Raw genomic sequence first — 16,321 nt, 5'->3', positions numbered from 1 at the left:
TAGTTCCACTCAAAATATAGATTATTATTTTTCAACCTCTACATGTTTACTTATTCAATTCATATGTCTAGAAAAGAAGCAATTTCTCACTATTCTGAACATACCCTGTGCTAAAGACTTTGGTGCAATTGAATGTCACATGAGTTTTTACTTTAATCTTTCTTGATACTTTCTGAAATTAACATTAATATATTTCTGTCCCAGGTATGGTCCTACTTCAGAGTCTTTTCAGGTTCTGCATGATATTTGCATTTTGCATCAAAACTCATCACTTTTAAAAATATGATATATTCCCAAACTTACAAATAATATAATTGTAACCATGTCCATAAAGAAGCTCACATTTCATTATCTGACGGACAGAGCTTTGTGGGTATTGTGGTTTAGAAATCTGTAGTTACTTTTACAGTGTCAGAAGTTTGACACTGTAAGAAGTTTGACATGGCTTAGCCTATTCACATGATTCAATAATACTTTAGTTCTGACAAAATATCATTTCCTAAGTCAGTTTGGGCATTTGTTACTTAATTCAGCGAAATTTTTAAGTAGTAGGTATTATTGTATTACTTTGTTTGGACAAAAAGTATTAAAATGCACAAGATGTTAAAAGTTACTTAAAAAATAATGCTCGTGCACAGCTTCTGTTTTTAAATAGATTTTATTTTATAGAGCAGTTTTAGGTTCAAGCAAAGTTGAGCAGAAGATACAGAGGTTTTCCACATGCCTCCTGCCCCCACAGATGCACAGCCTCCCCATTTATCAACATTCCCCACCAAACTTGTACATTTCTTACCATTTATTAGCCTACATTCACATATCATAATCATCTGATGACCAAGGTTTACATTAGGGTTCAATCTTGATGTTGTACATTCTGCGGGTTTGGAAAAATGTGTAATGGCACGTATCCACCATTATAGTACAACATTCGGCCATTCTTGCACTTCTATAAAGAAATAGCTGAGTCTGAGTAATATATAAGAAAAGAGGTTTAATCGGCTCACAGTTCTGTAGGCTTTATAGGAAGCATGGTGCTGACATCTGCTCAGCTTCTGGGGAGGCTTCAGGAAGCTTACAGTCAAGGCAGAAGGTGAAGGGGGAGCAGGCACATCACATGATGAAAGCAGGAGCAAGAGAGAAAAGAGGAGGTGCTACTACACACTTAAACAACCAGATCTCACAAGAACTCACTCATTATCACAAGGAGAGCAACAAGGAGAGCACCAAGAGGTGCTGGACCATTCATGAGAAATCTACCCCCATGATCCAATCACCTCCCGGCAGGCTCCACCTCCAATACTGAGGATTTCGATTTAACATGAGATGTGGATGGGGACACATATCCTAACTATATCAAGTATCATACCAGAGTAGTTTCACCACCCTAAACATCCTCTGTGCTCTGCCTGTTGGTTCTTCCTTCCCCTTTAATCTCTGGCAACCATTAATCTCTTTACTGCCTTCAATGCTTTGCCTTTTTCAGAATGTCACACAGTTGGAATCACATAAACTATAGCCTATTCAGACCAACTTCTTTCAGTTAATAACATGCATTTAAATTTCTTCTATATCTTTTCATAGCTTGATAGCTCATTTCTTTATAGTGCTGAATAATATTCTATTATCAGTTTGAATTAATTTGTTTCTCCATTCACCTACTAAAGGACATCTTGACTTCTCCCAAGTTTTGGCAATTGTGAATAATGCTGCTATGAACATCTGTGTTCAAGTTTTTGTGTGGACGTAAGTTTTCAACTCTTATGAATAAATACCAAGGAGTGTGATGACTGAATCCTATGGTAGGAGTATGTTTAGTTTTATAAGGAACTGCCAAACTGTCTTCCAAACTGGCTAAACTATTTTGCATTTTCACCAGCTGTCAATTAGAGTTTCTGTTGCTCCACGTATGTGCCAGTATTTGGTGTTTTTAGTGTTCTGGATCTTGGCTATTTTAATAGGCAGTAGTGGCATATTTTTGTTGTCTTAAATTGCATTTCTCTAATGATATATAATACAAGGCATCTTTTCATATGCTTATTTCCATTGTTACATCTTCTTTGGTGAGGTGTTGGTTAAGGTGTTTGGCTTATTTTACCATCTGGTTGTTTATTTTCTTACTGTTGAGTCTCAAGAGTTCTTCATATATTTTGGATAACAGTCCTTCACCAGGTAAGGACTATTGCAAATATTTTTTTCCTAGTCCATGGCTTGTCGTCTCATTCTCTCGAAATTGTCTTTCTCAAAACGGAGGTTTTAAATTAGAATGAAATAAAGTTTTCAACTCTTTGGGGTAAAGACCAAGGGGTGTGATTGCTGAATTACATGGCAAAGTATGTTTAGTTTCATAAGAAACTGCCAAGCTATCTTCTAAAGTGGCTGTACCATTTTGCATTTTTGCTAGCAATGAATTAGAATTTCTGTTGCTCCAAACACTTGCCAGGATGTGGTGCCTTTAGTTTTGTATCTAAAAAGCTATCATTATACCCAAGATTATCTAGGTTTCTCCTATGTTAACTTTTGGTAGTTTTATAGCTTTGCATTTTTACCTTTATGTCTGTGCTCCATTTTGAGTTTATTTTTGTGAAAGTATGAGGGCTGTGCTTAGATTCATTGTTTTTCATATGGATATCCAGTTCTAGCACTATTTGTTGAAAACACTATGTTTACTCCATTGAATTGCCTTTGCTAGTTTATCAAGGATCAGTTGACAATATTTATGTGAGTTTATTTGAGAGCTGTCTATTTGGTTCCATTGATGTATTTGACTGTTTCTTTGTGAATACCACACAGACTTAATTACCAGAGCTTATGATAAGTTTTAAAGTCAGCCGGGCATGGTGGCTCACGCCTGTAATCATAGCACTTTGGGAGGCTGAGACGGGTGGATCACTTGAGGTCACGAGTTCGAGATCAGCCTGGCCAACATGGTGAAAACCGTCTCTCCACTAAAAATACAAAAAAATGAGCCGAGCATGGTGGCAGACACCTGTAATCTCAACTACTTGGGAGACTGAGGCAGGGGAATCGCTTGAACCTAGGAAGCAGAGGTTGTAGTGGGCTGAGATCACACCAGCCTGGGCAACAGGAGCAAAACACTGTCTCAAAAAAATAAATAAATAAAAAGTAAAAAAGGTAAGTCTTAAAGTCAGGTAGTGCCCATTCTCTAACTTTGTTTCTCTTCTTTAATATTGTATTGGCTACATTGGGTCTTTCACATCTCCATTTGTACATTAAAATTAGTTTGCCAATATTTACAAAGTAAATAATGCTGTGATTAAAATTACAGTGAATTTATATATTAAGATGAGAAGAACTGATATTGTGACAATATTGAGTCTTCCTATCCATGACCATGGAATATCTCTCTATTGATTAGTTTAAAAAAATTTTTTTCATCAAACTTTTACAGTTTTCCTCACATAGGTCTTGTGTGTTTGTGTGTGTGTGTGTATGTGTGTGTAGTCTTACACCTAAATATTTTATTTCAGAGGATGCTAATGTAAATGGTATATTGTGTTTTTAATTTCAAATTTCACATGTTTATTGCTAATGTATAGGAACCTTGTATCCATAAACCTTGCTATATTTGCTTATTAGTTTCAGATAGGTATTTATTGTTTTAGATTTTTTACCTGTAGGATCATGACCTCTACAAGCAAAGACAGTTTTATTTATTATTTTACAATCAGTACACCTGTTATTTTCTTTTTTTCTCTTATCGCATTAGCTAGGACATCCAGTATGATATTGAAAATCAGTAATGAAAATATGTATTCTTGCCTCGGTTCCTAATCTTAGGGGGAAATCATTAAGTTTTCCACCAGTAAGTATGAGGTTTATCTATAGGATTTCTGTAGATATTCTTTATCAAGTTAAGGAAATTCTCAATTCCTATTTCACTGAGAGTTTTTATTATGAGAGTATGTTGGATTGTCTCAAATGCTTTTTCTGCATCTATTGATATAATCATATGATTTTTATTTTATTAGTTTGTTAATGTGATGAAATATGTTAGTTGACTTTTGAATGATAAACCAATTTTATATACTAGGATAGATCCCACTTTGTGGAGTAAAATCCTTTTAATACATTGCTGGATTTGATTTACTAACGTTCTGTTGAAAATGTCTGTACGTGTGTTCATGAAAGGTATTGGTCTGTAGTTTTGTTGTAATACATTTGTTGGATTTTGGAATTAGGGTAACACTGGCCTGATAGAATGAGTTACAGAGTATTCCTTTCGCTTCTAAATTCTAAAACAGATTTTAGAGAATTGGCATAATTCCTTCCTTAAACATTTGGTAGAATTCACCAGTAAACCCATTTGAACCAAGTGCTTTCAGTTTTGGAAGATTATTAACTATTGATTTGAGTTTTGTAATAAATATAGACCTATTGAAATTGTCTCTTTCTTCCTGCATGAGTTTTGGCAGATCATGTCTTTGGATATTTCTTCATTTCATTGAGGTTATCAAATTTGTGGGCATTGAGTTGTTCACAGTATTTCTTTATTATTTAATGTCTATGCAATTTGTAGTGTTTTCTATAATTTTATTTTTGATGTCAGTAATTGTGTCTGTTCTTGTTTTTTCTTAGTCTGGTTAGAGGCTTATGAATTTTACTGATCTTTTCAAGTAATCCACTTTTTGTTTGTTTGATGTTTTCTGTTTATTTATTTTTTCAATTTTAATTATTTCTGTCCTAAATTTTATTATTTTCTTTGTTCTACTTACTTTGTATTTAATTTTCTTATCTTTTCCTAGTTCCCTAAGGAGGAAGCTTAGATGATTTACTTTAGATCGTTATTCTTCTCTAATACATGCATTCAATGCTATAAATTTCTCTCTAAGCATTGCTTTGGCTGCATCCCATAAATTTTTATATCTTGTGTATTCATATTCATTTGGTTCAAAATATTTTGTTAAATTTCTGTGGAAGTTTCTTCTTTGAACCATGTCTTATTTAGAAGTGTGCTTATTCTACATGTCCTTTGGGATTGTCAAATTACGTTTTTGTTACTGATTTCAAGTTTAATTCCATTTTCATCTGGAGACAGACATTTTATGATTTCTATTATTTTAGATTTGTTGAAGTCTCCAACTATAATATTGAATTTATCTATTACTCCTTGCAGTTCTATCAATTTTTTTCCTGATATATTTTGATGCTGTATTGTTAGGCACATACACATTAAGGAATGTTTTTATCTTTTAGGAAAATTGACCCCTTTATTTTTATGTAATGCCCTTCATTATCCCTGATCACTTTTCTTGCTGTGAAGCCAGCTCTGTCTGAGATTAATATAGCTACTCTACTTTCTTTTGATTAGTGTTAGTATGGTATATCTTTCTCTATTTACTTTTAATTTATATGTGTCTTTAGATTGAGAGTGAGCATGTTGTTGATCAAATTAAGTTGGATTCTTTTTTTGATTCATTCAGAAAATCTCTGTTTTAATTGGTGCATTTACATTATTAATATTCAAAGTAATTATTTATATAGGTGAATTAAAAACTGTCAAATTTGTTTTTTGTTTTGTTTTTAAAATGGAGTCTCTCTCTGTTGCCCATGCTGGAGTACAGCGATGCTGTCCCAGCTTACTGCAAACTCCACCTCCCGGGTTCAAGGGATTCTCCTGCTTCAGCCTCCTGTGTAGCTGGGATTACAGATGTGTGCCACCACGCCTAGCTAATTTTTTGTGTTTTTAGTAGAGACAAGGTTTCATCATGTTGGCCGGGCTGTCTCAAACTCCTGAATTCAAGTGATCCACTTTCCTCAGCCTCCCAAAGTGCTGGGATTACAGACATGAGCCACCACGCCCAGCCAAATTTGTTATTGTTTTCTATTTATTGACCTTATTCTTTGTTCTGATTTTTCTTCAATTCTTTTCTAAACTTTCATTTTCATTTTACCTTTACTTATTCCTTCTTTGATGCTCTTCTCTCTTTATGTAGATCTGAGTTTTAAACTATAAATTTTATAGAGAGTTTTAAAACTCTATATTTTAGAGAGTTTAAACTATATATTTCCCTTCTTTTAAAACAGCTGCTTTTAACATTTTTTGCAAGGCATGTCTACCAGCACCAAATTCTCCAGTTATCCTTTGTCTGAAAATCTCTATTTATTCTTCATTTTTGAAAGATTATTTTGCAGGATACAGAAGTCCAGATTGGTGGGGTTGTTATCTAAACACTTTACATATTTTATTCTACTTGCTTCCCACTTGCATGGCTTCTGAAGAGAAGTTGAATGTAATTCTTATCTCTGCTTTTCTATAGCTAAGGTGTTTTCTCCCTCTGACTTCTTTCAGTAGTTTCATCTTTATCTTTGATTTTCTGTAGTTTGAAAAAGGTAAGCCTAGGTGTAGCTCTTTTATCATATTTGTCCTGCTTGGTGTTCCTTGAACTTCCTGAATCTATAGTTTGGTGTCCTGAAATTAATTCAGGAACATTCTTAGTCATTATTGTGTTAACTATTTATTTTCTACCCTTTTTTTAAATCCATCTGGTATTTTCATTTTGCCTATATTACACCTTTTGTAGTTGCCCCATGGTTCTTGGTTATTCTATTGGTGGTGGTGGTGGTGGTATTTGTTCTCTTCATTTTTCAGTTTCTATTGAAGTTTCTATTGAAATATCCTTAACCTCAGAGGTTCTTTCATCAGTCATGTTCAGGCTACTAATAAGCCCATCAAAGACATTCTTCATTTTGGCATTGTGTTTGATATCTTATATTTTAGTTTTATTCTTTCTTAGACCTTTTAAATCTCTTCTTACATTATCCATTTGTTCTTGCATGTTGTCCCCTTTACTCTTTAGGGTCTTTTGCGTACTAATGGTAGTTGTTTTAAGTTTCCAGTCTGATAATTCCAATATCCCTGTCATATCTGACTCTGATATTGATGTTTGCTCTATCTCTTCAAACTATGTGTTTGTCTATTTGTGTGCTTGTCTTTTGCCTTTAGTATATGTCTTGTCATTATTTTTTTCATAGCCAGACACAATGTAACAGGTAAAAGGAAATTCTGTAAATGAGTCTTTAGTAATGTGTTGTTAAGGTGTGAAGAAAGGAAAGTGTTCTATACCCCTTTGATTAGGTCTCAGTCTTTTAGCAAGCCTGTGCCTCTGAATTGTGAACCTGACACATGCTTCTGAACCCTCCTCACCACTTAGATGGGGCAGGGTGGCTAGAGTGGGCTGGAGTTGGGTATTTTCCAATTCTCTGCACGGAAAGCTAGAAGAGAAGTTGGTTATTTCTCTTTCCTCAGGTCAGTTCAGTTCTGATAAAATCCCAGCAGGCTAGGTTCTGATTAAATTGTTTCTCCTAAGGGCAGACCTTGTTAAAAAGAACAAGAGTGCTCTGGTATATTTCTAAATGGTTCCTTTTCATCTCTCTCCCAGAAGCATGAGGAAATTTTTTTCTGATAATTACTGTGAGGACCTGGTAGAACTCCTGTAGGTAAAACAGACGGAAGTGTATGTCCCTTATAACTAGGTAACCCTGAGGTTTTTAATTCTCCAAGTTGTCCACATCAAGCCTCCAGCAATTTATCAATTACAGTTCAAATTTCCCTAGCCAAACTATGGTTTCCATGGGGGTTACAGTGGTGAGTTTCTGCTCTAGTAAGTTGTGATTCTCTGTATTCACCTATTGGTCTCTCTACTTTTGAAGGCGGCAGTTTACTCTATGACCTCGTTTCTTTTACAGATCTAAGAAGAGTTGCTGATTTTTGTTACTGTTGTTGTTGCTGCTGTTTTTCAGTTATTTTAGCTTTTTGCTCATTGGGTCACAGTGGCAATTTCCAAGCTTCTTACATGCCAGATAAGAATTGTGAAGCTCCTCTTTAGCCTTTTAAATTTTGTATTTCTCTCAGAATTTGCTCAGTGAATGCCATGGAAAGGCATTTGGATAAATTATTTTGAAAATAGCCATTGACATTAAAAACATATTATGCTAAGACTACTGTCAGAGACTGCAAGATGTTGTAAATATTCTTTGCTAACCCAATTAGAATTTAAGTTATTTGAAACTTGTACTCTTGTCCATGAATAAACAGTGGTTTACTTTTAACAAACGCATTTATTTGAGTTTACCTATTTAAAAGAAATAGTATGTAAGTAGCAGAGCAATTTATACAGACATTAAATTGTACTCAGCTCCTATATGTAATCTTACTTCTCCTTCCTGAACAATTCATTCATTTATTCATGAAAAAATATTTATTGAATATTTTCCAGGGGTCGAGTGTTAATTAGTGGAAACACAGCAGTGAACAGACAAAAGTACATGCCCCTTAGGGGCTGTCTAAAAATCCCTAATCTCAAGAACTTTTGAAGAAGCCTCTGTCTTTTCTTGACTCTGATTCTAGTGCGATAGAGGACCGACGGATTCCAGGAAAACAACCTCTTTCCTAGTTGTGGTCTTGGCCGTGACTACAAATCAGCGGTGATCAAAGTGGACAGAAAACTAAGGGGCCCCTTTCTGACTCTTCTGGACTGGGGAAGAGGAAATTCTTTGGGAGAATGGATATGAGAGAGCACAAGTAGGAGTGAATTCTCTACCAAATGGGACCTGAGAGCACATTCCATTTTATTTAGGAAAGTACAAAAGATACTGTTTCTTATGCCAGGAATTGCAGATTAAAATCATACCTATTAGCAATGTTTAATTATAGAATTTTAGAAAAAAAATTAGAAAATAATTTTAAAAAATAAAAGAATAAAATACAAAATATGGTATTCTTATGAGAACATCATTCAAGAACTACATTAAGATCATCTAATTAATACTCTAATCTGATGTTTCTCTTAGCAATATATATTTTCCATGAATCCAAAATAGTCTTCATTGATATGAATTTTAAGGACTCTCAAAATTCATTGATTAGGTGTATACATTCCTAGTGATAAATCTCTTAAAATTTGCGGGAAATGTATATAAGCAAAGTAAATCTTTTCAAAACTCAAGCATTTCTTCAATTATACTTATTGCCTGACTGGCAGTCTAAGAATCTCTAGTATGTCTGTTTAAATGTTTGATACAAAAAGCAAAAGCTCCAAAATTCACTGATCCATAATGTCAGAGGCATGTGAACCAGAGCAACTCCACATTAAACAGGAGCTGGGTAAAATGAGGCTGAGTCCTACTGGGCTGCATTCCCAAACAGTTAAGACATTCTAAGTCACAGGATGAGAGAGGAGGTCAGCACAAAATACAAGTCATAAAGACCTTGCAGATAAAACAGCTTGCAGTAAACAAGCCAGCCAAAACCCACCAAAGCCAAGATGGCGAACAAGAGTGACCTCTGGTCATCCTCACTGCTACACTCCCTCCAGTGCCTTGACACTTTACAAATGCCATGGTAACATCAGGAAGTTACCCTATATGGTCTATAAAGGGGAGGCATGAATAATCTACCCCTTGTTTAGCATATCATCAAGAAATAACCATAAAAATGGGTAACCAGCAGCCCTCAGGGCTGCTTTGTCTATGGGGTAGCCATTCTTTTATTCCTTTACTTTCTTAATAAACTTGCTTTCACTTTGTGCTGCGGACTTGCCCTGAACTTTTTTCTTGTGAGAGATCCAAGAACCCTCTCCTGGGATGTAGATTGGGACCCCTGTCCTGTAACAATAATGCAACTCCAAAGAGGAAATACAGTTTAGGTGGCATTTGGTTCTGAAATTAGAGTATAATGTAAAAAAACTAGGTTTTTATTAAAACCCTTATGAATTCCATAAAGAGGCAATCCAAGGAGACTGACTTTTAGTATGTTTGCCCAGCCAGTTTTGTAGCAGCATTAGTGAAAATTGGTGTTTCTTTAGCACAGTCCAGTTAAAGCAGTTGAGTTGCATTTAGGTACTATGTTGCAAGAAAACTGTGTGGTGGGTTATCAGAACCAAACACTCCTATGAAATTCCCATTTTATGAGAAGCATATGGAGACTGGGACCCATGACAAAACAACAAGTTTAGGTCCCCTTCATCACTGCTTGGACTTAGAGGAAAAGAAGGCTCTGTGAAGAAGGCAGTTTTTTATTTGGTTTCTGAAAGTTCTGTAGGATAAACAGGAAGATGGTATAGGAAACAAGCATAAATATGAAGGTGGGAGGCTGGCAGAAGGGAAGTGCTAATATATTCCAGGTGTCAGGTTGACAAAATAAACAAAGCTTTCAAGGAAACAAAGCACCATAAATATTCAAAGAAAAAAATAGCATAGGATGCATGGCAGGGGAGCATAGAGAATAGGATCAGAAAGTAGGTTTAAGTCAAATTTTGATGAACTTAAGCTGTTGTGGAGAAAGACTAGAATCATTCAGGGAATAAACCTTAAGGTTCAGACTGCCTTGCAATAGGTGGACAGAGACCAAGCTCTCCTTCTGTCCCAGTGGAAGGAACTGCACAGGAACTCAGCTTCCTATGGGTCTGAGTGCATTCCTTTCTCCAAGCCGCTAACATTTTCAGACAACTCTAAAAAGGAGCTGGCATGTACATTAAATGTTGACTCTTGCCTCTCTCAAATGTACTCCAGAAGGAAGCAGACGGATAGTGTCCCATCCCTGGAACACACACCCATGGTGCATCCAGAAGTACTCCGTCCTCAAAGAATTTCTCAGGGGGCCAGTGAGACCTCAGGGGACCCCTGCCTTCTCCTTCTGAACTTTGGTGTGCTTCCCCTATTAGAGCCTATTGTCTGTAACCATACTTCCCAACATCATGAAATTCCCTCTAACCTACCTCTCTATGGTTGCTGGTTGTTTTCAATCACTACAAATTCACTGTAGATTTGTAAGCAGTGAACTTTCTTTGCAGAGGTGTTCACTGTTCTGAAAGGAGTGCATGTGGGAAAGAAGCAGCCGGAGTCAAAGAGCTAAGTCAGGAACTAGCTGAGACTGAAAACTATTAGAAGCCCTAAACTTTGAAAATGTTATGGTATTACCACCTCTAACTGTAAACCAAAATAAAATCAATGCTTAACTATTAATAATGAAACATGTGTAGGATAACTTCAGTGTATTTTTCAAGGTTTTCTGATGGAAAAAATCCTGGAAAGCTTCATTAAAGCTGAACTATCTTCATCTTTAGGATATCCCTGCTTTGAAGGACCCTAAGGATTTGCGTGACTACCTATTGGGTAATCCAGTCAAGGTTTATCTGGGGTCTAGATAAAAAGCAGTAAGAATATTAAATGTGGCAGTGGCAGTGAGCCTGGAATGAAGGAGAGAACTAAAGGGAGGGGGAGTGAAATTGACCTTAGAAGGGAATTGATTGGAAAAACAGCAGGGCTAAGGGAGAGAATTAATCACACTTCTGGTTTTTAACTTGGGTGGTTGAGAACCAGTAATGGCATTATCATCAGAGAAGCAATGAACAGAAGGAGGAAGAGAGGGCAGAGAAGGAGGAAGAGGAGTCGAAACAGAAAGAAAAGAATAACAATAATATTTTTATTATAGTTAACATTTATTGAGCACTTACAAGGTGACAAGAACACTTCTAAGTACTTTATTTGCATTTTCCCCAAATATCTTGGCATGCACTCACAGGAGGACTAGACTGTTTTACATGAACATATTTATGACTGAACATGTGTTCTTTGCATTTCACTTATACGTATAGGGAATTTTTACAGAAATGTATGGCTATATTTCTCACATATACATAGTGACATTTAAACACTTTAGGAGCCTGAGTGGATTGCTTTGGCCACATGAAATATCCCTGAGCAGTTCATGTAATATGAGTTAAAAATGGAAGTTTTCATAAATCACTGCTATGACCAGAAGCAATCTGTTCTCAATTTCTGGCTTCAAAGGAATGAATATTAGGTGGTATCTGTGGAAAATAAATGGGTTCATCTGCATGTCTGGACTTGACATATTGGGCTGCTACATGTGTGCAGTTCCCTCCCATGATTCTATCTTTTGACCCAGATAAAACTGACTCACTGTAAAAAAACTTTCAGTGGCTTCTGATCATTTCTCAGTGTTTGGTTTGGTTTTGTTTCCTTCTTCTCACTAAGCAATTGCCTACTTGGCTTCTCCACCTATGTGTGAAAAGCACCAGGCAATCCACATATCCAAAACAAACCCAATATCTTCCATCACTTGTAAACACTAATCTATGGTCACCCAACAGACCAATTCCTTCTTTCTTGATTTCTCCACTATAGAAATTGGAAAATCTGTAGATAGGCATATCCCCCTAATATCAGCAATTCATTTCTGAAACTCTGATATTCTGGGCAAGAAACATTAATCAGGAACTTATTTTCCATTATTTTAAATAGAAAAATTATAAAACATTACACATAAACACTAAACCCCCAATCAATGTTGTAAGTAAAATATACACACACAAAACACCCACCTATATACAACTAACTAACTAATATTTACTCTATAAAACATTAAAATATTACTGATCTCCAAGCAAATAACATGTTTTTTAAGAAACATATACAGGTAGGCCGGGCGCGGTAGCTCAAGCCTGTAATCCCAGCACTTTGGGAGGCCGAGACGGGTGGATCACGAGGTCAGGAGATCGAGACCATCCTGGTCTACACGGTGAAACCCCGTCTCTACTAAAAAATACAAAAAACTAGCCGGGGAGATGGCGGGCGCCTGTAGTCCCAGCTACTCGGGAGGCTGAGGCAGGAGAATGGCGGGAGTCCGGGAGGTGGAGCTTGCAGTGAGCCGAGATCGCACCACTGCACTCCAGCCTGGGCGACAGAGCGAGACTCCGTCTCAAAAAAAAAAAAAAAAAAAAAAAAAAAAAAAGAAACATATACAGGAGCATAACATGTATGATACAGCATGACAAATTCACAGCAACTTTTGTAGAAAAACTGCAGCAAAATTTTCAGTGAAAGGGCAGCCCTTTCTTCTAATGACATATTACTCACTACCTTGACCAACATGGAGAAACCCATTTCTACTAAAAATACAAAATTAGCTGGGCATGGTGGTCCATGCCTGTAATCCCAGCTACTTGGGAGGCTGAGGCAGGAGAATCGCTTGAACCCGGAAGGTGCAGGTTGTGGTGAGCTGAGATCGCGCCATTGCACTCTAGCCTGGGCAAAAAAAGTGAAACTCTGTCTCAAAAAAAAAAAAAGAAAAGAAAAGAAAAGAAAAAAGAAACTTAATACTTGAAGAAATCTGAGAAGACAGAAGTGGAGGAAAGTTGAAAAAGCCACAATTTGTCATTTGTTGTGCCGAATGCTAACAAACAGTTAGGGATGGGACAATTTTAGATGTTCCAGTCATTCATTGCTCCATAAAAACTTAATGGCTTAAAATACCAATTCATAATTACTTCAGCTTTGCTTCAATGTCTACCTAACTCGTAGCAATTCAGTCTGCAAGTTTTGGAAATCCTTCTGTCCAATTTGTGTTGTGCAAAATTAAGAAAGGGATCTGCTTTAGCCACACTAATCTACTGACATGCTCCTTGCTTATCCTGATATAATCATTACAGAATGACACTGCCACCTTTTTTCTGACCTGATAAACTTATGTTCCCAAGGCCAGTGCTTCCTTGATGGGTAATGACTCACATAGACTGGTATTCACACTCTTATAGCAGAGATCTGATCATCTCTCAAAGCTTCTTTCCCATGATCCGTTCCAGTCTCGGGACTGGGAAACACTCATCGCCTCCCCATTATCAGGAAAAACTCTCCAAGTCTCTCCTTGGTATGATTCTTTCCACTTCCTACCAAGTTCATAGTTCCCTCCACTTCCTTTTACTGGGTAGAATACCACATAATTTTACCTTTATGTGCCTTGAAAACACAGTACTGGCTCCTCCTTTTGTGGCTCAGATTAAAGTCAGAAAAGTCTGAAGATTTTTGGTTTGTTTGCTTGATTTCTTTCAAGCTCATTCCATTAAACTGTCTACCATTTAAGTCTACTGTATACATTATGAACACACATATTTTCCAAGTGCAAATAATATCATCCTCTTATCTTAAAACCTTCTATGACTTTCCATTAGAATCAAGACCAAAATACTAAACAGACCTTAGAAGGTCTGCCTCCAAACTTTGTCTTCTCCTTTCTCTGTATATCCAGTGACTCTGGCTAGCTTCTGGATCCACACAACACTCATGTCTGACACATCATAGTCTGTGCTCTTCTTCTCTCCACCCTTTCCTATTTATTTCCCTGCTAGTGACTCAATTTGCCTACTTAAGGCCCACTCATCCTTCAGAGCTCAGCTTAAATGATACTTTCTTAGGAAAATTCCCCACTCTTCCATCACCCAGGACTTACTAAGTCACTTTGACAAACAGTCAAATTATTCTTCCTCCTTGTAACTTTTCCTATTAACATTGAAAACACTTTGTGATTATACTTTTGTTTGTAGGATTCATTTTAATCTCTTTCTCTTGTATTAATCTATAAATTTCTTGACAGTCAGGAGTCACATCTGTTAGACTGGATTTTTTACTAACATGTATCTGACGTGGAACTATTTGCCTAATTAATAATAATGAACTAGTGGTGAGTGGGAACCAGCCTGGTTACAAAGGATTCCCTGTTGTGGTAAAATCCATCCTTGCTTTTGTGTTTCACAATTTTCTTCTCTGGTCTGAGACCTTCACTTCTTGTTTCAGGATCCCTAGTAACAAGACTTTGTTCTTTGCTTACATAAACACTCATGCAGGGTTTTGGGAAACCAAGCTTTTATATGCTATTCTCTCAAATCTCTCAGATAACTGTGTAACACATTGCTGTATTGCTCCGAACTGAGCACTCAGCATATTGTGCCTACCACCTCTCTCTTAGTCTCTCTGCAAGGAAAAAATGTTATTTTCTGCTCCAGTTATGTGCTCTCCTTACCTAAGTATGAAAGGGGTTTTAAAGGCCCTCTGATGGGAGGATCTGCTCCTGCTTGGATACTGAACTAGGCACAGATCCTACACTTGGGCAACAACCATGACACTTACTTTGTAGCATCATTAAAACTTCCCAAGGCAACGGTAGCTGGAAGCATTGCTGTTTAATCACTTTATACCCAATAAAGTGTAGGTTACACAATATTTTTATAATGTCATGGTAACCTAATGAGTCATCCTCCACTATAGGCCAGAATACTGTATCCATGATCAGGGCACACTGTCATGAAAGCCAGGATGGAGGCATATGGTCAGAGTCTTACCAGTGTTTATTTTTTTAGACTTCATGATAATCACCCACAACATTTGCCCAAGTTACTGAAGCAACAAACTTAATTCTTACAACATGCTTTCATTATGTGTTGTGATTTCCATATTTTAAAGTTATTTCAAATTGATCATATTTAAGGATATCAGGTTTCAAATGCTACCTGTAAAAGATATTAATCTTATCAATAAAATAATTCCAATTCTGCTAAAGAATGGTGACTTCTGAGAAATTTTCCTGAAGGTAATAATTCAGTCAGCTGTGATCACAGATGCCCTTTCCCTGACATAAATATTCCATTGACTTCCTGATCTTTTGTCAGTCATTTCTTGTTCTGAAACTGATATTTCTACAAATTTATATTTCCATTTCAGTTTTATAACATTATTCACTCTGTTAAAAATAGATTGAGGTTTTTGGTATACTAAACTACTTAATTATTTACTATACATTAATAACATTATTTATTGTTTGATTAGTCAAAATACTAAGAAAATAACATTATTTATTTTAAAATGTTAAAATTTAGTTGAAAATACAGCAAACAAGAGAAGGCAGCTCAATATGTGAGTTAGCACCAATTTGGTAGAATAACTGAATACTAGAGAAATTTGGAGAAAAGGACGATCAATGAGGCTTGAAGAAGATGAAGAACTGAGAGAGGAAGTGACTCTTAACTAAAGTAAAAACGGATATAGAGTGTACATTTATCTAGGAAATAAAGAGAAGGGAGCATTCTGATTAAAATGAATAAATAAAATAATAAATATAAATACAGAAGTACACATAGAAAAGTATAATTAAGGATCAATGAAATGGGATGAGTGAAACAAATCACAATCACTCTTGGGATTTAATTGATAAATAGAGCATTTGGCTGAATTTTACCAAAAAACCGAATATTAAATGTTAATTACACTAATGTTTTCTGGGTGTTAGCACAGGAAGAAAATGGATGGTGAAGCCAACCCAGAAAGATCTGGTGTCAAATACCAGATCCTTTACTTATTGGCTGGGAAAATTTTGGTAATTATTTTTCTCTCAGCATCAGTTTTCTTATTTCTAAAGTGAGGGAGAAACATTGACTCATTCTTTTGTTGTGACTACTATATAAGATAATGCATGTGAAGGACTTAGGCACTCATTATTTATCAGCTG

Source organism: Rhinopithecus bieti, unplaced genomic scaffold (genome assembly GCF_001698545.2).
Source record: "Rhinopithecus bieti isolate Rb0 unplaced genomic scaffold, ASM169854v2 scaffold_4480, whole genome shotgun sequence".
Taxonomy (NCBI): Eukaryota; Metazoa; Chordata; class Mammalia; order Primates; family Cercopithecidae; genus Rhinopithecus; species Rhinopithecus bieti.
Note: the sequence above shows the minus strand (reverse complement) of the source record.